The sequence below is a fragment of the Alligator mississippiensis genome, chromosome 4 (assembly GCF_030867095.1).
Source record: "Alligator mississippiensis isolate rAllMis1 chromosome 4, rAllMis1, whole genome shotgun sequence".
Classification (NCBI taxonomy): Eukaryota; Metazoa; Chordata; order Crocodylia; family Alligatoridae; genus Alligator; species Alligator mississippiensis.
The window spans coordinates 168947874-168971392 of NC_081827.1; the positions used below are offsets into that span (position 1 = coordinate 168947874).

Below are 23519 nucleotides of genomic sequence, written 5' to 3' on the forward strand. Positions count from 1 at the left end.
TTTGTTCACGCTTGAGGAGAGGGGAGCAAAGAAAATTCACCAACGATGGATCAAAAAGTGCCCCCCAACCATGAAACCATGTCTCTGAAGCTCCATTCATGTCCCACTTGCTTACGGCACCATGTCAACTACTAAACAGATTGCAGCCCCTAGCATTGGGCCTCAAATCAAGCCCCCATCTGTGTCCCATCCTCCCTGTGAGAGCACACTCTGCTTCCACCACAGGCGCGCAGGCACCAACCAACATCCCACTTCCCTCTGCGATTCCCCAATTTTGCTCCATTCTTGGCCACAGCTTTAAATCACAGCCTTTGTGAGCCCAACCCCATTACCCAGCCCCACCCCTATGCCCTAGCCTTTTCATGTTGTTTTGTGGACCTCTAAATGTGTCTCATTCATGTGCTCCCTTCTTTACCAGCCCAGAGGCTGTCTCTAGTTTCCCTGAGCCCTGCTTCTGTTCACTACCCACTTCTTTTCCCCCAGTGGACAAACACCACAGATGAAACTTTAGCCCAATTCAAATTAATGTCAAAACTCCCGCTAACATCAGTCAGGTCAGGATTTCGCCACAGCCCTCAATACTGCTCCCTGCACTGTTCCCTTTAGACTGCCATGCCTGAACTCCTGTTACCACCTAATATGTACCTGCCCCTACTCTAGTCTCCCAGCACCCTTGCCCAGAACACCATTCATCCTGAACCCCAGCTAGCTCAGGCTTGTGGTGTTGGTGACAGAGATGAGCCCAAACCAGAAACCCAGCTGCTCGTCTCAGAGGATAGAGGCATAGGCAGATCTTGGATTTCAAAAAGGAGGGGAGGCAGGTGAGGTGCATGGGTGGCTATAGCTACTGATTCCCATGGGCAGATCGTGCCACAGCAGCTTCTGGCAGGACTCTCTCTCCCCAGCTTCAACTCCGCACCCAGCTCTGGGCACTCCTTCCCTTCCCCTCCCAGCTTGGTTTGCTTCTAGGTGTAGAAAGGGGAGAATCTACCTGCTGCTGCAGTTGTCCTCAGCTGACCAAGGGTTGGGGAAGCCCTAGAGCCACTCCTACTGGCAGCTGCTGCAAGCAGGTGTACGGGATGCCAGGCTCAGCCAGGGACAGTGGCGGTGGGCAGGTCCTCCCTTTCAGCACCTGAAAAAGCAGCCTTATTCAATCTCCCTTTCCTGAGAGGACTCGCTGCAGCCCTCCCTAGCATGGCTTCACAAGGCACATCTGCAGCTGCAGGGGCCTGGAGCTGCCAACAGCTGGATGTGCCCCAGGATAGAGGATAGTACAGGGATCAGTAAAATATGACTCAAGGTCCTGACTCAGCTGTAGATTATATAACATTAGACAAGTCACCTCATCCACCATGGAACTCAGTGCCCTTCTGTAAAAATGGAGGTAACACTTGTCTACTGCATGGGGAGATACCACACATTAAATAACTGTGTAGTACACAGATGAGGGCCATCTAAGTACATACCTAGAAATTTGGGAGGGGGGGATGGAGCACAGTGAATGAGGTGGGATATTGAGTAAACAGTCCCCCTTGTCTGGGCTTTATGATACCTCTGTGCATTCAAAACCCAGGAGTCAATCAGGGGGACGGGGAACACATTAAGAAAAGAATGCATTAACAGGTCTTTTTATCTGCCTTCTGGTTTTTGCACCTTTCAAGGGCACGTGGAATGTGTTCACAAACTTCTATCCCCTATTTGTGGAGAAAAACTTCCTTATGCTATAAATAAAAGTGGAGATGTTTTCAAACTAAGAGGACTCCAGGTGCTGGGACTTTAAGAAGAAACCTATATCCCAGAAGAGTTGCAATAAAACTGTGACAGTTGGTAGCGCCCCTTATAGGAGGGGGTTTGCAAAAACAAAAAAACTTGCCCACTTTTTCCTTCCTTGCTGTCATGTCCCCCAGCTCACAGATCTCACTGCAGTGTCCATGTCGGTCCCTTCCAGTACTGCAGCACTGACAAATGTACCAATCCAGCCACATCAAGCATCTGTGGGACACCTCTGGGAGCAATGGTACCAGCTAAAATGTACCCCCCTCCCTTTTTTTTTTTTTTTAGGAACCCATTAGGATGTCTTATGTCCTAGCACCCAGGTTAAGGACCCCCAGGAAGTGATCTGGGATCAAAGGAAGAAGGGCCTCAGCTATGGCTCTGTTATTCCCTCCCCCTACCCACAACCACCCTGATGCGATTACCTGTTTACACCAGAGGAAAATGGGGCAACATGGGTCAGACGCTGGAGTAGCACAGACTGCTCCTCCATCCTACCCCCAGGCACAATCTGTCTGCCATATGTGGAGGAGAACACACATTCCCAAATAATGCAAAGCAGGTTCCTCACAAAACCAGCAGTGGCAGCATGTTGGCAACATGCCAGATTAGAGTTTCGCTCCATCCCAAAAGGCTGCCTTGGTGTCTTATAAATGCAGGGACCGTCCTGAGGACGGCAGAATAGATGTGGTGAAATAAAAGCCATAAGGAGAGGTAAGGGGATCTTTTTACCTACCTTTAACTCTTCCTATGAGTTGTTAAATCTGTCCTTGATTTCATTCTCACAGGCCCACTCATTCTCATCTGCAGGACCAGGTTCAATGAAGCAGGCAGAAAAGGGTTAAACTCCCATAACAATTGCCAATAAAATTTTTGTATATATTGTATGCCCACACATGCACACATGCGTGGACACAAATAGAAACAGTCAGTAAGATCTGGCAGGCTAAATATAGCTCAAAACAAATATCAGAGTGTAGTTTACAAGACAATTGCTCTGTTGATCTTATTGTATGGATTGGCACAATGAGAAAAGTCAGCAAATAGAAGATACCGACTGCAGAAATACACTGGCTAGAGAGCACTGGGGGCATCTACATGAGACTCTCACTGCGCATTAGCCCGATAACACTGTGCAGCAGCATGGTGGTTAAAAACTGTGCTAATAGCCTACTGCACAGTGTTATTAGATTAATGCACAGTAAGCATCACAAAAAACCATGTGCCAGTGCTAACTAGAGTTACTGCACATTTAGCTAGTATTTCATTAAGCAAGTACTAAACTAAATGCACAGTAATTAAGGTGTACCTGAACATGTAGACATGCCCACTCAGTCTTTAGGTTACAGAAAATAATACTACTAATAACAACAATCCCTCCCCAGCAAGAGATAAGAAAATGCCAAGGGGAAGATATAACACTATTATACAAGATCCATGGCTACACTAGTTTGGATACACATCAAGGTACCTGGAGAGGATACCACATGCGGTAATACATACCAGAATGCAGAGAATGAGAAACAGAGGAAGAGAGAGAATATTGTGTAGACATAGTCAAGGCTGATACAGAACAAAAAAGGCTTATTAAAGCTAAACAATGCTGTGGAACTGAAATAACATAAAAATAGTGGCAAGACTTCACTGGGCCCCACTGTCACTATTGAGCTGATGATCAGGAATAAAGGAAGAGAAAAACAAAACAGAAGCACCAAGTATGAGCATGTAAAAAATTAAATTGGTATTTTGGATTTCGCAGAAGTTTCAGCTGGAACTTGGACCTCCCCTGTGTTAAATGCAATATAAATGCAAAATGAGAGTCTACTGTCTACACTGCCTGGTAGGATCAACCTTACAGCTGCCTTCAGACCCAAACTCAAAGATTATCTACCTTGAAAACTCCTGAGCTCAATCCCCGAGCAAGCCCAAGCTCAGGAGCTCTGCTGGGCATCAGGGCCTGAGGTTAAGCTAACTCTTCACCTGCTCCTTCCTGCAGTATGTTCACAACTTACTGAAGCAAGACATTCTTCAGCAGCAATCCTCCAATCCTTTCTGCACCCTGATTCCTGTCTCCACCGCCTGTATGAGAGCCAAGCGCAGAAGGAGAGCTAAGTACTGGGCAAACCAAGTCCTAGAAGAGCTCTGCTTGAAAAACTGGAGGCACAATGTGGATGGCATTGCTGCAGGCAAAATAAGATATGGGCAGAGAGAGTATGGCTTACATGGCTTGGGCTGGTAGAGGATGACCTCTAGTTGGCCCTAAATGTCAGCCACCAGTATGGCTATATCCATTAGAAAAAGCATCTCTACCCCTGCCTGCTCTAATCTGATTAGATCAAGAGAAGAACCCTGTCACCTCCCGTGCTCTCCTAATACGTGTACCTGGAGAACGTCTCTGCGCCACTGAACCCAAAGTCTTTTTGGATCAACAGTCAGCTCCCAATATTTCTTGCAGACATGTGGCCCTACCATCAAACTTGTGAAGGGGGGAAACCCAGTGTGACTAATGGACCACTTACAATGATCTTGTGGGGTCTGCAGAAGAGAAGCAGAGGCAAGAAGTGATTTGCTCAAGGTCACACAGGAAGTCTAGGGCAGAGCTGGTGTAGGACCCAGTGCTTCTAAGTTGCAGGCTTGTAACATACCCACTAGGAAATATTGCCTTCAAAATGTAGATTAGTGGTTCTCAACCAGGGAAATGGGGTACCCTAAAGTGCCACCAGATCCTTTGAAGGGTCCCGTCAGGTATGAGGAGATAACTGAGGTGTGAGGAGATAAGAATATAAGCTGAGCAGATAAGCAGGGCTTAGACTTGTTCCTGCCTGGATCATCCCCAACCCTGACTGCCTAGTCCTGTGTAAGGAGGTAAGCAATGTAATATATAAAGTAGTTTTTGAAATTGGGTGCCACTCAATTCACAGAAGTTATGGAGAGGGACCTCAAGTCCTAAAAGGCTGAGAACCACTCATCTAGACTGAACTCTTTGGGGCAGAGTTTGCTGTATGGGTAGCTGTGCTGACCTTGGCAAAGCCTATTTTCCCTGACAGGAGTTTCAGGCACTGTCATACAAAGAAGTAAAAAGCAAGGACACAACAGCTAGTCATGCCGCTCTTCTGTTGTGAGTTTGTGTCACGCTGCATCACTTTGAGTGTTAGGCTTGGGAGCTCTTTGTGGCAGGGACCTTGCCTTTTGATTAATTTTGTGAAGCAGCCTAATGCTCTTGCTACCTATTCTACAAGCATTAATAACAAAATTATCTCTGCATTACAGTCAGCTTTCTGGAGGCTACGTGCAACAATGGCAAGGAATGCTGGGATATATGGGGACCAGACATGAGTACTGCCCAGGAGAGAAACCAAGAGTGAAATCTTGGCTTTGCTGATGTTAATGGAAGTCTTACCATTGATTTCCACGGGGTCTGGCTCTCACCTGAAATATCTAGGGCTAACAATGGCTGGCAAATAGAGACGTGGACTAACAGCTAGCCCAGCCAGACCCTGTCCCTGACTCAGAGAAATGCTGGGCAAATCACTTTGTTCATGTCTCAATGTCCCCTGCTACAAAATGGGACTACCAGAAACCTTCAGTCTCCATTCTAAAGTGCTCAGAGTTTTAAAAGGCCAAGGTGTGATAGGAGGATCCCTCCAAGCATTTAGGCCCCTGTCTAGTCAAGTGTGTGGTTCTGGATCTCTGTCACTTTCAGGGCTCTGCTATCGGCACTGCTTTCACCCTGCTCGAGCAACCAGTACCATTTGAGACTGACGTATCTGTGCTCTTCCTCATTATCAGATTCTTCCTTCCTATTTCCTGACTCTAAACATTAGAAGATATGGGCCTAAGTCTATTTAGGAAAACACATACACAGTCTCCTCCACTGCTGCTTCCAAGTGCTACAAGCACAATGGGCTGGTCCTAGCTGAGCAGCCCTAATTCCATGGCTACGCATTGCTTCCCCTCTGTGCTTGGAGTGTGCTCCGCTGGCTGAAAGCCAGAATGTTCCATATCAGGTATCACATCCTCTCCCCTGATGTTCTTCTCCTATCCCTAACATCTGGGAATGGTAACCTCTCACTGCTTCTACCTTAGCCACCAGCGTGACTGTCCATTATGGCTGTAAGCTGCTCAGGCTGCTCCCATTTGACTAGATCAAGGGAAGATTATTGTCACCTCCCCTGTTGCCCTTGCTGAGCCACAAGCTGGCTGCATTCATAACTATTGCATGTCACCTCCTCTGCCTTCCTGAGTCCCATGAATTCTCATTACCTCCCTTATTGCCCTGTGCTCCACTGGGACTGCCCTTGGAACGTCTCCCACCCACCTTCCCCTGGTGCTCCATCCTGAAATCCAACCCGCGGCAGAATGAAATTAACTCCTGGAGAGTCAGTTAAAAGGAGCAGAGCAACCTTTCTTTCCCTCTACCTCCCCTGCCTCTGGGCCTGCAAGTTCCTGAGAGCTGCTCTCAGCCTTTCGCCTGAGCAGAAGGCTGCCTGGCAGACCTGTAAATGCCAGTGCCTAGCAACTCCTTGTGGATTCTCATGCCAAGTGCCCGGAGGGTTAGATAAAATGCAGAAATTAAGTCAGTAGCAGTGAGAGAGAGCAAGATCGAAGGGGTGGCTGAGCAGTTTCCTGGCATCAGCTTTATACCTCCTTCCCTGTGCTGATGAGAAAGGTTTTAAAAAAAACCCCACACACGCACACCACGCAAGTGGTATTTCTGGACGTCAGATAAATGGGCTCCTCTGTGGTGCTGTAACCCCCTGTGCTACCACTTTGCCTTTCTGTCTGAGGATCTCAAAAAATGCTTTATCAGTAGACACTAATTAAGCCTCAGGGAACATCAGCACCAGCTTCCAGTCTCTTCCTGCCTTGGTCTCTCTTCCAGTCCCTGCTTGTCTTGTCTATAAACACTGCAAGCAGAATGGGGCAGGAAAAACTGAGGCACGGAAAAGGCACAAGGATTCATTCTAGGTGCAGATAATGGGTGGCAAACCAAAAATCCAACCCCAAACTTGAGGTGTAGCCCCTCACCCATCTGCTGCTACAGCCCCAAATCAGGGTGCCCCCCAGGGGGAAAACCCACAGTTCCTACCCTGGAGTATTTGAGGACAAGCAAATAGCCCTGAACTACCAGAATCTGCTACAGACTTTCAACTGTACTGACACCAGCAAGAGTTTAGCATCTAATTAACACACAGTGGCTGCCTTTGAAAGTGAAATTAAGTCACCTCCATGGAGTCCTCAAGCCTTTCAGTAGCACTTTAATCAAGGGTAACACTCTGTAGGATAACAGGGAAAATTGTCATCTCAGAGTGTGAGGCTTCACTGAAGGGGCAGGAGGTGGAACAGGCCTTGTCACAAATCTTCCTGAAAGACTGGGAATTATGTCAGCTCTACATAAGTCTGGCCTACATCCATTACAGGTTACTGGAGCCCTCTAAAGTCCTGAGAAATACCTTTTTGTGGAGCAATATTGCTGGAGGTTTGGCAGCAGCTCTCCTTCCAGGACTTTAATTATGTCCTTTATTTGGGTTTGGGAAAAAGCAGAGATTATTTATGGTGTCCAGGAGAAAGTGGCCGAGTTGGTTTCTTTCCAAGCAGGGCTAAGGATAGACTCACTGACAGTCAGTGAATGACAAAAAACTGAAGGAGGAATTTATTTCTCTCTCTTCAAAGCGAGGTGGGCACAGATTGGGGAGTTTTATTCCCAGTAAAATTAAAGAATTTTTTTGAAATTGAAAAAAAGGCAACCAGTCTTTGGCTGCCACCACAAGCCTCTGCTCAGTCAGGATATTGCTCCTTTGTAAAGAAATATTTATAGGTCCCCATCAGCCACCTTGAAAGAGACTAGCACTTGAAATTGGTGCCAGGTTTTCAAAAAAAAAAAAAAAAAAAAAGGGCTCAGATTCCCTTTTGGCACCAAAAAAAAAAAAAAAAAAAAAAGTGGTTGTATCTTCCATAGAGCTCAGTACCTAAGCCTTGTTGAAAAGTTGGATTTCTGCATCACAGCCATAGCCCCCAAGTATTGTCCACCTCAACAACCCTGGCTTTTTTTTTTTTTTTAGGCACCTCAATGGAAGACTGTGGTCTTTGGAAAATACTGCCTAGATTGTAGGTGGCTGGGCACTGAAAACTGAGGCTGTCAGGGACTGGCTGCCCCTGGTGCAAACTAGGTGCAAACAAGAAGTGCAGTTCCTGAGAGCAAAATGTTTTAAGGGGACCTCTATTTGCACTGGAAGTTGGTGGACGTCAAACTATTAATACCCTCAGGTACTTTTCAAAACTTCACCAAGAGAGTACAGAGCTAAGTCTACCTCAGTAGATCACTATCCATCATGGACAAATCTAAGATTCTGAAAAGGGCATGCAGATGGTATAGTGTATCATCACATATAACACAACATGTATTGTTCTCCAGTTAAAAAGAAACTAGAAGTTTCACTAATATGCTAGGGGCCTAAGTCTATATTATTTAGTTTATGATGGAAGTAAAAACAAATATACCTTAACTATAATGTGCATGCATTTGCTATATCATAGATTATATATAAAAGCACAAAAACTAGGCAAAAATAATCAAAAGGTGCTTTATCATTAGTCCTGTAGTTAACAGAATCTATTGTACATCTCTTTTTCAGATTCATAAAACAAAATCTAGCTTTCTTGAGCAACTTGACAGTGCATCCAGTGTTTCACTGAAAGTTTTCAATACCTGACTTAATGTTTTTAGTTAGAATTAAAAATAGTTGGTGGGGCTATGAAATAGGAGCTACATTACCAGGAGCCACTAACAGACAGCAGAATTGCAGAAGAAAAGATAGCTTGATTAGTGGAACATCAAAACTATTAAAAAGGAGAGAGAGTCATTAATACCTGTGGAGCAAAGAGAGATTAGCAGGGATTCAGGTAGGTTGTAATGAGCCATGATATCAGTTGACTCTTTCATTGCTTCCTGAACAGAAATGCTGTTTCAACTGCCAGGCAGTTGATCTTAAACTTTGGGTGGAGCAGCAATCAAAGAGGGGTGCAACTGCATGTCCCCATCCCTCCCCAGATCTGCCCCTGCTGTCCATTGCTGTGATTCAGCTTCCTCATCTAAAATAGCACTGACATAAACCCTGTTCTTCCTATGGGCTTTTTGAGGTTTAACTTGTGTGTGTCTTCAGAGTACAGACTCAAACAATGAATGGTAGCATAATGTTTTCATATCCTCACGTATCCTCTACTCACCACTATATTGGTCTGATGTAGGCATGGCTTATAATGTTCTTAAAAATTCTGAGGGGAAAATATGCAATTACTAAGATATTTAATATCAAAAGGACAGCTGAACAGCAAAAGCACTTGGGCAGTGGGACTATCAGGGAGAAAGCCAAAACCAGAGTTTCATACAGGAGCCCTTGTATTGCAGTAAACAACACCTTCAGCAAACAAATTATTTGAGCCAGTTGCTGCAGTCTCTACATGAGCTGGGAGAAATCTCTCAGCTGATACTTTTTTTTTTAATTTTCCAAACCAATAAAATTAAATAAAACACAGATTTAGTGATTCTGAAACATTTTGTAAATTTGCCAAATTATTTGTCTTGTAAAATAAAAAGAGCAAATACAATTTCTACATAATTTTATTTTGACATTTTTTAAAACAAGTTTTCCCATTTCCCTAGTTGAATTGGCTTTTGCTTTAGAAATCCCACACCATGTAGTAGATTTAGAAAAGTTCAACAAAGCTCCAAATGGAAATGTTTTCCAACCCAAAATGATTTTTTTTGGATTGTTTGAAACTGCCAGTGAATCAAAAAACAGTTATTTGCACAGTTCTAGCCTTCACTTGGGCAAATCTCAGTAACTGCCAACAGGAATTTTTCTTGCAAAAATGGTACAATTTAAGGCATCAGTAAGTAAAAGTATTTCTTTCAAAACTTATTTCTCCTCCCACGTCTAAAGCCAAAGAGATAAGGTCAGATTAACAGCAGAGAGTCAGCAGGCAATGGTGTATTTGTCCATTTGGAACTGACAGGATTACATGTGTCTCTGTGTCTTTTGGTAGTGCGCTTCGGAGAAGAAATGTCACCTGGTTCACTGGAGCTGTGCAGAACTTAAATTTTATACCCAAAGAAAAAACAGCTTTCAAAACATTCCTCAAAGCTTGCCTTATGCAACAGCTGAACCCACGTGGCTCTGCACAGCCAGATATGCTATACAAACACATGCTAGGGTTGGATTTTTAGTCTGAGCTCAGTGCACTGGGGGCATGTTAGGTGACAAGCTCTTGTAAGAAATGAGTAATAAGGGTCACACCATGGGCACTGATAGGTGCTGAGCACTTTGTAACCTTGGACTTTATTTCAATGCCAAGTAGGAGCTGAGTTCTGCTGAAAATCTGACCCTGTATCTTAGCATTCAGCCCTTGAAAATCTGCCTCCCATGCACAGAATAGATACTTAACCCATACCTACATAGATCCTATAGCCATGTATCATGCGACATCATACTTCTAACCTAAACACACTCATAAAGGTAATCTGAATTGACATAAATACCATTCACAAAACTTCTCTCTCCATATATATATATATATATATATATATATATGTATGTATGTATACATATGTGTGTGTGTGTGTGTGTCTTCATGTATGTACAGTTCTGCCATAGATGGGATATGTCACTAACATTAGTTGCATCTAAAGGCAAGATTTTCTCCATCTGTTTTCAGCTTACCCTTAGTCTAAAAAAGAAACGACTGAGAAGTGAAGTATGTAGCTAAAATCCAACCCATGCTCCTTGGTAGGAAAACAAAGGCTCTTTCCCAATAGGTACAGGCCATTGTTAAGTTCATGGAAATATGAGCACGCTTCCCACACTGTGTTTTCTTGCCTGCTTTGTTTTTTTTGCACAGCTTTTTAGCTAGAAGGTCTTTGTTCCATCTTTAATTGCTTTAAACCTGCCTTTCAGTATGAAATAGTCAGCAGGCTCCAGAAAGACTCTTCAGTGCAGTACTGGAAAATACCCAAAGCAAAAATGCAAGGTCAAAAACCAGAGTTTAAAACAGCTGCAGACTCGCACGCAGATAAACACACAAACATGCATACACAAGCTGACCAAACACACATACCCAGGTTGGGATTTGCAAAGAGGCCTGAGGGAATTAGTTGTCCATCATTCTTCTGCAAATCCCAATGCACACATATAAATCCTCAACATGTGCAAACAAAAGTGTACGTTTAAAAGGGAGAACTGTAACTGCAAACCTTTCTGGTGGGGAATTCATCTTATACCAACCAAACTGTTCAGCTTGGCTTGAAAGGACTTGAATGGATTAAGCCAGAGGTGCTCAACCTTTTGGCCCTGTGGTCCAGATGACTAGCGCAGGGGAAGTCCGTGGGCTGGATCCTGTATGTGGACTTGGTCCATGGGTGCAATCTGACATGCTGTTCTGGCATCATGCACCAGATCAAGCCAGATGCATCAGGCCCAACACCACACCTGATGCAATCTTGTGCACCATTTCTAGCTGGAGTGACCCTACACGTCAGCATGATCTAGCACACAGAGCTGTGTCATCTGGCTCATGAGATCCCCCATGGGTCCAGACAATTTGGCAGAAGAGGAGCAGCAATTCACTACTCCCCTACCACCACAGTTTTGGACTCATGGGGATACCCACAGGCTGGATGGCACGGCGTCACAGGCCAGATATGGCCCGCAGGCTAAAGATTAAGCACCACTGGATTAAGCCATATGTGGAAAAGGAATAATTTTCTGATATAATTGCACCTATACTAAGAGTCTTCAATAAAAGGTTGAGGGCACAGAAGAGGGGGATAAACCAAGGAATAAAGTATAGCTTAAGCCTAGATTGTCTATCAACACTGCCTTGGATATTATGAAGAATTTTTTCACTATGAGTGTAATTCAGCATAGGAAGAGGTTGTGGAATCTCAACGCTTGGGCACTTATGTGCAAGTTGGACAGACACTTGATTTGGATGGTTTAGTTAGGGATGATCCTGTCCTGAGCAGGGGATTGGAATGGATGGTCCCCTGAGAGCCCTTCTAGCCCTATCTTTCTATAATTCTATACGACTGCATCTTTCAAAGCTTGATTCTTAAAGATGTTAAAACTAGGAAGGACAAATCATCTGGCCATTGCATATCACCCCTGGTATAACCCAGACAGCAATCTCAACACCCTTACAAGACAGAAAAACATTAACCTAACTTGATGGATGAGGAAGCAAGGCACAGAAAGAGGAAGAGATTTGCTCAAGATAACACACTGTGTCTATAGCCGAGACCTGGACTCACACTTTGGCAACCCAATGCCTGTCCAGGTATCCAGTCTACATTTACCTAAAGGTGTTTACAGTCACCAATGTGCAAGTGTGGAGTTTGGGGTTACTTCCCAAATGTGCAGGGAACAATCAGGACCTGAATAATACATCAACTGAACTCTCTTAACAAGCTGCCTTTTTTTTTTTTTCATCCGAGTGAGTTACCATTGGCCAAATGGGAACAGCATCAGTCGTGTGTGTGTGTGTGTGTGTGTGTGTGTGTGTTGCGTGCGCACACGTGCATGCGTGCACGCTCTCTCTCAGCCAGTGTGGGGGGAGGGAGGGTTTGTGGGAAAGCTTCAGAGAAGAGAAATGAGAGAGGGAGCAGGAGAGGGAGAGGGACAGAAAGACGCTCATTAAATTAGTGGCTGCTCCAGATTCTTAGCTGTAAGTGAGGAGTCATTCTCATGGTGCCAGCTCGAGCTTTGCTGGTGAAACTTGTTCCCCAGACTCCTGTACAGACACACTTGCCCCAACTGGTAGTTTGACACTTCTCAACTCTAGCATGTCCTGACCAGCCCTGTACTGACATGCTTCTGATGTGAATGGGAAACACCTCTCGCACTTGACTCCCTGTTTTAATCATGCTTGTTAATTGCTATCAGAGGAGGAAGTTGGGAAAGACTTGAAAGGAGCAGAAAAACCATTTGGGGCCTGTCTGATGCCACTCTGCCTGAGGCTTGAGTGATGCATGCCAGGCAAGAAACGTACAAGACTGGACAGGTGTCTGCAGGAGAAGTTGGGCACCTCATAAATCAGTCCTCAGTGAAAAAGACAGAAGGTTTCATACACATGGCGCATTTTCAAATGGTTTATAAAGGGTTAATAAAAGACAGACAGACAGACAGACAGACAGACATTATGAATCTGCTATACAGACAAGGGGTATGCACATGGGGACATCCGAAGAAGGCACAAATAGGTGGTTAGAAACACATCAGGAGAAAGTGTTATAGGTGGCTATAAACAATCTATCAACTCCTTGGATTCTGTAACACTGGATTAGCTAATTAGTAAAACACCTATTAAATGTTTAACACCCTATAAAATATATCCAAGACCTTTAATGAGTGAGCAAAAGGACACTCTAGGGTCTTACAGTAAAGGTCCCAAAAGCGGTGTACAGTTTCCCTAACTACCTCTGTAGACTTTGCATGTGCAAAACACTGGATACACACCAGCTTATTATTCTCTGTTAACTCTCCAGGGGTACGTGTTACTATCTCCACTTTATAGCTGGAGAAACTGACTTGGCCAAGGTCACACAAGGAGCCAACAGCAGAGCCAGGAGCTGAATGCAGGAGCCTTTGCCTCTCCAGGCTGGGCTCATTCCTCAACAGCCCACTACCATCTGGACAGAGACCATCTTCCAAACTAACTGTTACTATTGGTTCTGAAGTGGCAGCCCAGCCATCAATCAGATCAGGACAACATGGTCCCCAGTGTTGTATACATATAGTGCAAAGATAATGGATAACCTGACATTGTTGCCTGTGATAGCAAGGGCCTGGACTCTGTGCCTTCCAGTCCTCAGTTATTTGCCCCAGGGAGCTTACAACATTATATTTCCCCACAGGTGGCAGCCACCATCAAGCCGAATGGAGTAAGTCATGGTTAATATAATCAGAAGTTCTAGACATGCTGAATAAACAAAAGCAGAGGAAGCAGTAAATGGGAAAGTATGGGCAAGAGGGAGGCAAGAGAGGTATCAGAGGTGTGTTGGGGAATAAATGGCAGGTCACCGAAAAGCCATTCCAGAAGATGACAGCAGCCTCAGAGAAGGCTCTTGCATTGTAGCAAAACTGCACAAAAAGGAATAAATAGGACAAACAAGATCAATTAGGTTAGAACATGGGAAAGATCACTTCAGAAATCCAAGCAGCTTCAAACTGGCTACTACAGCACACAGCAAGAAGTCGAAGTGCATGGCTATTAATGGCTTACAGAACAGGACAACGGTAGATACAGGAGTCAAGTCAGGACCTAAGTGCCAGACAAGTGCACAAGCATTGCACGAGACAGTCTACTCTAACCATGTCACATTACCCCATTGAAAGCATCAGCAGTGATTTCACTGCCAGGTACAAACCCATTTCTATTAGAGGTCGGTCCGTGTACATTTGGGGTGACCATGTATATGTAGGGTGTACTTGAGTCCAATTCCTTTGTCTCTATGATGAGGAAAGGACTGAACTCTGAGGATGCATCACTTTACATCTCCTTTCCATCAAATCCTTGAATACACTGTAACAAAATTAGCTAGTGAGCCCCTCCAGATGTTGACTTACTTTTATTGGCCACCCCTGCAGGCTACATGCTTGAGGTGTTTCCAAGATCACAGCTGCTGTTAAAAGAGAAATTACAGTCAAAGTGCATTTGGTGGATGCAATGGAGTGGGGCTGATCTCCTGAATAGAGCATGGAAAGGAGATGGGCGTGTAGCAGTGCTGCGAGGAAACCTTATGGATGAAATTCATCCTTGGACCTGGTGAACCCAGTGAGTTCTCAAATCACTCTGCTTCTCCTACGATGATATACCTCAACCAAAGACCAAGGTACACTGGTGCTAGGGGCAAACAAAACAATCCCTACCCTGGAGAGCCAAACTTCTCCCCTCTCTGCACTCCAGATTTCCATGAAATGAGAAATCTCACCGTCTCCCCCATGCTGGGACAGGGTGCTGAGTATGTGGCATTACTACTGATAGACTGCCATGGAGAGAAAGAGCCAGTGCTGTTCAATATCTTCATCAGTGACCTGGATGAGGGTGTGGAGAGCACTCTGTCCAAATTCACGAACACCACCAAATTTTGGGGTAAAGTAAACGCACTACTGGGTAGGGAATGGATCCAGGTGGATTTTGACAGGTTGGAAAAGTTGGCAGAACAGAATAGGATGCAGTTTAACAAAGATAAGTGCAAAGTACTGCACCTAGGGAGAAAGAATCACCAACACACATACAGACTGGGAGATGACTTCCTCAGCAGCACAGCAGCAGAAAGGAATCTCGGAGTCATAGTTGACTCCACGATGAGCATGAGTCAATGTGATGAAGTGATCAGTAAAGCTAACCGTACTCTATCATGCAATAGCAGGTACATCACAAACAGGTCTAGGGAGGTGATACTTCCCCTCTATGCGGCATTGGTAAGGCTGCAGCTGGAGTACCGTGTTCAGTTTTGCGCACTGTACTTCAAGAGGGATGTGGAAAACTTTAAGAGGGCCCAGAGAAGGACAACTCAGATGGTTAGGGGCCTGGAGGCAAGGTCCTACGAGGAGAGACTGAGGGGCATGGGTCTCTTCAGCCTCCGCAAGAGAAGGCCGAGAGGTGATCTTGTGGCAGTCTACAAATTTGTCAGGGGGGAACAGCAAGGAATAGGAGATACACTGTTTACCAGGGCACCCCTCGGAGTTATTAGAAACAATGGCCACAAACTGACAGAAAGCAGATTTAGGTTAGACATCAGAAAGAATTTCTTTATGGAATCTGGAATGGGCTTCCAAGGTACTCTCCCCTACTTTGGAGGTCTTTAAGAGGAGACTGGACAAGCACCTGGCTTTCCTGACCAGGGCAGGGCGTCGGGCTCAATGATCTACTAAGGTCCCTTCTGACCCTAAACATCTATGAAATCTATTAAACTTGTGCTCCATGGTATGGAGCACAGAGCGCACACCTACACAAGGGCACACATTCTCCCTTTTGCCTACTCATCTGCTATAGGCAAGTTTGCATTCATGGCCAGTTCCTGGTTCAGCAGAGAGCTTTCCCTTTCCCAGCAATTGAAATGGGCACTTAATTGCCCACATGAGGTATTGTTCCATGAAGGGACCCCAGCACATGCAAGAAGAAGCATGCTGAGAACTCACTCTCCCTCCTGTGCATCTGGGAAGGCGCCCCTCCCCCAGCTGGCTTACAGAAAGCGATGGACCCTTGCCAGCATAATCAAAATGCAGGAACTCACTCTGCAGAACAAAGTCTTTGCTCCCTTTGATCAGCCAAGCACCTGGCCTCCATGGGGCAGAGAGCAAGCAAGAAACCAAGAGGGACGGCGCCCAGCATCATGTGTTAGCTCCACAAAGCCATTAGGAACATTCATCTTAGCAACCACATCTTGGAGCAGGAGCCTGGCCTGAACTCAAACACCTGTCTGTCTAGGCACCCAGCATGCTGCTGAAGGCTCTGAGCAACTCTCAGCTCTTTTTCTGTGTATCCTGGCAGCATCAACATGGGGCTGTGGCCTGTCTGGAACGTAGAAGTGGGTTGAAGTCCTTGCTTTGCTACAAGGCCTGTGCTATAGGTCTTTGTTTGTACAGTGAGGGTGATGGCACTGCCTTGCCTCAGCTAAGTGAGATAGAGAGGTGTCCTGGTACTAGGGCAAAGCGGGGTGGAGGAGTATCAAAGACAGTCCTGCCTTTCCAGACAGAAGAAACAAAGTGACTTGCCCAAGGTGACAAAGAACACCTACAGCAGAGCCAGAAAGTGAACCCTGATCTCCAGAAGTCCTGCCCCAACGCCAAAAGCCTGTGACCTCCTCATTCAGACAGTTACCAATGGCACATACTCTACCCACTACACAGGCACTGGTCAGGAAAGGAAGATCACCATGCCATGCCCATCAGCAGTGGGCATCTCTTGGACAAAAGGGAAGCATGCTCTTTGGAAAGGCCAAACAAATGCTTCCCCTTCCAACCCCCTTGCTTTACACTTGAAGTGAAAAGGTTGAGACATTTATGATTGAGCCAAGGCTAAAGTTCCTGGGAAATGCTTTTCCCCCCATATGGATCCGCTTCACAGCTTTAAAAAAAATATTCCCCTCCCTCTAATTGGTTCAGAAAAAGCCGCTCGCTGTCTGTGAATGGCTAGAGGATTCTGGTTTCAATTATCTTCATGATTAACTTTCTCCATTTTACAGGCAGTTCCTGCTATTTCTCCACCAGCCCCCCACTGTAGATTGAAAGAAGCGGAGCGGTGCAGGAGGCTCTGAGGCATAAGCTGCCCTGGGGCAGCAGGTAGCTGGAAGGTTAACAGCCTGGAGTGAGCCTATCTTGAAAGAAGCCCCAGAGGAGGTGGGATCTGACAGTGATGCTCCTGCCAGACAGAAGGTGCCTCTTTTTCAAGGCACCTTGGGGGTTGGACTAGATCAGGGGTGGATGAATAGTGTCTGGCCAGCCCCATGGGCCAAACTGGGCTCACGAACCTACCCCCTGACCCCCATGCCCAATCCAGTGCACAGGACTGGGGGGGGGGGGGCGGGGGCGGGACACGGCACTGCATGCAGTGTGGGTCCTGGGTTGGCTGGAGCAGGCACCATGTGTGGCATGCATCCTGGGCCCTGTTCATGATGCTGTTTCCAGTGTGTGACCTATGTGCTGAGTCAGCTCTGGACCCAGGGGCAGCAGCAGGGACCAGATCATAGGGTTCTGTGAACCAGATCCATCCCGCAGGCTCTATCTAGATAATCCTGGAGGTCCCATATGATTCATCTTTGTCCACTAGCAAGGTGCTGGTGCATGGGTTCAAACTGCTTGGGTGACCATGTTACAGTACTGGAGGGCATGGGAGAAAGCGAATACTACAGCAGATGAAGGAAGGGGAAGAGTGAAGGCAGAAAGGAACATGAAGAGGAAAATAAAAATCAAGAAAAGAACCAGTGACAGGGGAGTCCGAGAGCACGAAAACAAAAAGAGAGCTGGTAGGGAAAAAGCAAAGCAAAAAGAAAAGGCAAGCCAAACATCCCATTTTTGTCTTGCAGTAGTGCCCAGAAAGCTTACTTCGGAACAAATCCTGCTGGGAGGAAAAGAACCCAGGTCTCCAGAGTCCCTGTCCAGTACTGTTCACTGGACCCCGCTGCCACTTCCAAATTAAGTTAATGGGCCTTTAAAAAGATTAAGCCTTTTAAAAGAGGCTGAAAAATGCGGAGAAAGAGAACACATATCACAGAAAAGTAGCCAGGGAGAGAGAGGGAAGAGAGAGGCGGCGGGCAAGGAGAAATGCAGAAGAGATGCAATGGAGGAGAGATGCAAATAAAGGGCGGGGGATTTACAGGTGGTTTGCTTTTATTTAATTGCCGTCATTTAGTCTTGACTTGCTGCCTCCCCTTCAGAGAGTCCCCCAGAGACTTGGCTCTGGGTTTCATTAGTGGCTGAATGCCCCCCCTCCCAACCCAACACTCCCTGTGACTGTGAAACCACAGCCCCAAGGCTTCTGAGGACTCTAATCATAGGAGCCATTTCCCTTCTCAGCAGAGTGCAGTCACCCAAGGGACCCCACTTCTTGCTCATGCTGTGGCTTGTGGGGAAACACAGAACATGGTGGGTTATAGAGGAACAGCATCTGGGGAAGGTCAGCTGCTCTTGAAGCTGTTGGCATAGCTCTATGCAAGCTGGCAACACCACTCCTCGCTGTCTCCTCACCCTCCTTCCTACCCCAGCACCGTCACTGAATTCTAGGCAGCCTCAGAAGAATCTCCAGGCTGTCATTCATTTCCCCTTAGCCCCTTGACTAAACCAATCCCAGTCTCTTCAGTCCCTCTCAGACCTACCAAGTCCACATTAAAGTACTCCAACTATCCATGAGTTCCCTATTCCCAGCCCACATGGGTGCAAAACCATGGGGGTAGGGGCTATGCTCTGCCTTCAAGAAGTGGTGCCATGGGGAAGGTCTATCGCTGTCCTTCTGGTTTGCTGCAGGTACCTAGTGTCTCCCATCACAGCCGGAGCAACCAAACGGGCTTTGCTAAACCAGAACAGCCACCTAAGTGCTATAACATGAGCCAAAATGTCTGGAACAAGATGTGCTGTGGACCCAACCCCTGTTACATCTTCTATGCAGAGCAGGGGGATGTAACCAGCCATCTATGGCTGCCCAACACATGGGAAAACTCTTCCTTTGTGAGTTATTTATGGTTTCAGACACTCAATAGGGAAGAGTGAAGTAAAGAATCAGCCCTTTTACATTCTAGGGGTTCGTGCCAGGGTACATTTAGGGCATCTTGGTAATGTTGATGGTTCGAAAGGCCTTTTGAGTTGCACAAAACAGCCCACATGACACTTAAAAGCTGATGCAAAGCAGGACTCCAGGGTTCCATTTTTGGCTCTGCCACTGAGTCACTGCATAAACTTGGGGAGTTGCTTTACTGCTCTGCTTCTTAGCTCTAAGTGGGACAAATTAGCGGGGGCCAAAGTTTTTGGCAGATGTGCCACAAATTAGCTCTGCACTCTCCCCAAGTAACATTCTGATCCCTTTCCTCTGCCTGATCTGCTGCTCTGCTTTCTTCTTCCTGCCTTGTACTCCATGCCCAATCTGCTCATCTGTTTTTTATGTCATTTCCTGGATTCCCTACCTGATCCGTTGCTATGTTTTCTGCTTCCTGCCCCATTTGTCACTGTGCTGTTTCCCCTCCCTGATCTGATGCATGTCACACACAGAAGCTACTTGTGCCACAGGTTGGTCACTCTTGGAATAAATAATGCCCACAGAGTTTGCACTGACATTGTGCAGTGACCAAGGGCCTGCTGTAAATTGGGACAGATTCCCTTAAGTTGAAGGAGCTACACTGAGTGACAAGCCCCCAGTGTTTGAGAAGTATTTTGCAAGCCCTGAACAAAAGTTGCTCTGAAAAGGTAAGGCACTATGATGGCAGGCTTCACCATGAGGCACTTGTAGACTTCCACATTCTTTTTCTTTGTGTCAGAACAACTTTTGAGTCTTAATGAGATTATGTCTTTTTTAAGTTACAGGACAATCCATGGAGAGGGAAACTGGGTAATCAGCATAAGAATCTGCACTTTGGTTTGGGCTCTGGTCAGAATCAATTCTTGAAGGCAGAACTACTCTCTGGAAGTGGGTAAGACTAAAATTCCTGAAGGGAGAGATTTACCTTGCATGCTGTTTTGACCATGCGTGTGCCAGGACTGGTGCAGAGGTGTGTGAACAAAAAGCATGTAGAATGAACCAGATCTCTTCTCCACTGGGAATCTGACTTGGAAGGCCTCAAATCTGCTGCTGCTTGTCTACTGCTGGAAGAAGTTGTTACAGTAATGTTATTAAAGCAGGTTCCTTCACCTTCTTCTGCCCAGGCAAGTGAGCAGAAAAAGTAGCCCATCACTTTAGTCTTCCCACTCACATTCTGCCCCCTTAGCTGCAGACAAACAGAGAATGAGGGAGCCTGGCTCTGCCTGCCTCTACCTGTGGGACTCCAGTTGACTGGAGGGTGTTTATCTCCAGCCCACATGCTTCCACTTGGCTGCCTGATGCTCTCTGTGGCAGTGGGGTAGGTTTACGGAAAAGTATCTCCAGCATAATCATCTATCTTCTTGAAACAACAAACAGATGGAGCTGCCTTGCCACCCATGAGCATGTTCTGGAGGAACTGGACTCTCTCATCCCTAGGGAGTAAGAGAAAGCCAAGGATGGGGTCAGCAGTAGAAGGAAGGCAGGGTGTCATGGGACCCGTCTCCACTAGAGAAGATCTGCTCGGCAGAGTGCTAAGTGTGTGAGGCAGGGCCCAACGAGGGCTCTCTGCCTCCCACAAACTGCACTGCATTTCTATCCCAGCTGTCCTCACCGGCCATAAATCCTCCCATTGATTTCCCGCAGACACTAGAAGCCGATTTGATTCTAATTTCCTTCCCCCGGCTCAAGCTTGATCCTTTAATCCCCACCAGCAAATACTCCCCAAACATATCATGCAGAGAGCTCCCTCCCCTCCCTCCACCCCCCCATCATTTTCCACTTCCCTTCACTTCCCATGAACAACTCCTCCCCAACCCCCTCTTTTTGCCCTGAGCTGCATAGGTAGCTGGGCCAGCTGGGTTCTGTCTCCGACACAGAGTGCCTCCTGCAGACACCGGCACTTTCCAATTGCTCTATCAATTCAGGTTTGGCTGAACCAGCAAAGCTCCCTTCTGTCAAGGAAAGAAGATGCAGGTCAGGCTGTTTGCAAACTGTCCTGGATAGAGCTAGTGCCAGTTCTTCTCTACTGCTTGTAGAGAAGCAGTGGGACACATGCCATGGATGAAAAGTGTGAGGAAGAATCACATCTGTGACCTCATCCAGATGCTTGCAACTCATCATGTGCTTTTTCTGCTGAGTGATATATTCCCCCACACATACACCACCCCTGAGATAATGAATATTCTCCCACCCAAACACATGCACAGTGAAGTTCTGGTTTTCTACTGATTCTGCCCTGATCTGGAGTATAAGAAATTAAGTCACATGGCAGAGCCTGGCTGCAGTACATTAGTGGTTCAGAATGGGTTCGTTTCCAGGAACCCTACTGACAAACGGAGGTGGATATTTGCCAAGATCTCCCACCCAGCACCATTTCCCACAAACTCCCAATTCCCCACTTCCCTTTCTCTGCCCAGAGTCTTGGTGGAAAACAAGGGCTTGGTCTTTTGAGTGTTCATCTTTTCTGAAAGAGAAATCACCAATGTACTAAGGTACTTGCAGGAGGAAATGCAAGGCACAAGACTAGGGTAGTAGAAAAAGATAGGGCACTGGGGCATGCAATCAATGGATAAGACAGAATCCAGAGAAGGGTCGGCCATAGCTGACTCCAGGGGAAATTCTTAGAGATCTGGGACCTCATTGCCATGAAGGGCCCAGGTGGGTTTGAGTACTTTTCTGGTCCTTATCCCTCTAGGATCTAAGGAGGTTTTGCATCTTCTGAGTGTGATAGGCAGAAGAGGGCACTGATGTCTGACAGAAAAGGGGGACAGTGACAAGGCAATAGGCCTCTCAGAACCAGCTAACAGGAGTGAGTAAAACCCAACAAGCATCTGCTTCAAAACTGGGTAGGCACCATCCATCCTAGAGATGGGGTAGGGGAATCCCCTGGACTGGGGCTGCTTTTGTTTAAGAGGAAAATCAAGAACCCAAGAGAGAAAGAAACAGGTTCACTTTGCATGGGGAGGAGAGATCATCCTAATGGAAGAGGCAGTCCAGAAAGACCTGGAAAGTGGGTGGCTCAGGGCCCTGTTTCACTGTCCATTTACTCTGGGCTGCATTACTGATGTGACAGCTGGAGCTATAGATCTTGCTCTCTCACAGCCCAAATGAGTGACAGCAAAGGTATTTCAGACCCAAGCAGGATGGAGGAAATTACATTGTTACAATGTATCCATTTGGCTAGGGTGGGGGATGGAAACAGGTCATAGGCATAAGATGCCTTTCCGCACCTTGACAATGAAGCGGCAGTAATCACTGAAGCTCTCTCCAGCTTTGTCTGGAGAGAAAGGGAAAGAGCTTGGGTTACACAATTAAACCCATCTTGCCAACTCCTTCCTGGGTCCCTTTTCTCTCCAGCTGTCTCCTCCACTGGCTAAGGTTACTCCTTGGACAATAAGCCCAGCTCACTGCAAGAGGCTCAGGTTCTCCATAATGATGATATGTCAACATGGGCTGCTCTTTGATCTCTTCCATGTGAAGCTGGGGAGAGATTGCGGCTGCCAATCAGGGAGATATTCCTGTCCCAGGACAGACTGCGTCAGTGAGATAAGATCAGGGGGAGCAGGTAGATGGGGCCCAGCTCTTCTATTAACCAGCTTGATTCAAGCTGGACCAGACACCTGAAGCCAGAAGGGCTCTTGGGACCTACCTCTCCTGCACAAGCAGTCAGTTGCCTCCCAGGGAGCACAGCTCCACCTTCTGCCCGGGGGTAGCTCCAGTATTTACACATCCAATTACACAGGGAAATGGAGCTCAGAGTGGCTCAGGGTCCAGACTACATACTGCATGTATGTGCCGTAGGCAGCAGCTACCATTACTAAATAAAATGCCTAAGGCTGGGGCTAACAATCTAGTACTTCATCTCCAAGACAGGGCACTGGGTACATAGTCATTGGATAAAACACACCGAATTCTAGCAGCCAGTTTCAAAGCAAATTCCTAGGGAACTTGGATCCCATTGCCAGAAAGGGCCAGGAGGGGTCTACACCCTTTTCTGACCCCCATTCCTTTAGGATCAAAAGAGGCTTTGTGTCTGCTGGGGCGGGATGGGCAGAAGGCAGTGATGTCCAGCAGCAGAAGGCACAGCAGGAAGGCAATGTCACTCTCAGAGCTGGCTGACAGCAGGAAGTAAAACCCACCAAGCTTGTTTAAAAACTGAGTAGGCACCATCCATTGGAGAGGTGGGGCAGGGGAACACCATGGAACTAGACTGCTTTGGTTGAGAGGAAGATCAAGAACCCAGGAGAGGAAAGACCTGGGTTCGCGCTGCAGGGGCAGAAAAGATCATCCTGAGAGATATCCTGGATGTTCCTACCTCTCAAGCTAGTGGGGACCTCCCTTAGCTGGGAGCAGTAGCAGGTCTTAGTAGACCCAGTCATTAGAAAGCATCATCAGTGCTTCATATCTTCCACCCAACCTGTTTTGGTCTAGTAGGGTTGCCAGCAATCAGCCAGATGTTT

General features: G+C 46.5%; 1 long non-coding RNA gene across 2 annotated transcripts; it reads right to left on the reverse strand.

Annotated features, from left to right (window-relative positions):
* Positions 1-360: 360 nt before the first annotated feature.
* On the reverse strand, positions 361-20753 carry LOC106739620 (uncharacterized). 2 transcript variants are annotated; one of them, XR_009462020.1, is made up of 3 exons: positions 20293-20753; positions 19985-20120; positions 361-2577 (listed from the first exon to the last, which is right to left on the reverse strand). It is a non-coding gene; the product is annotated as an uncharacterized LOC106739620 (long non-coding RNA). The 2 variants fall into 2 exon arrangements; XR_009462019.1 differs by having other exon boundaries at positions 19985-20123.
* Between the last annotated feature and the right edge of the window lie 2766 nt (positions 20754-23519).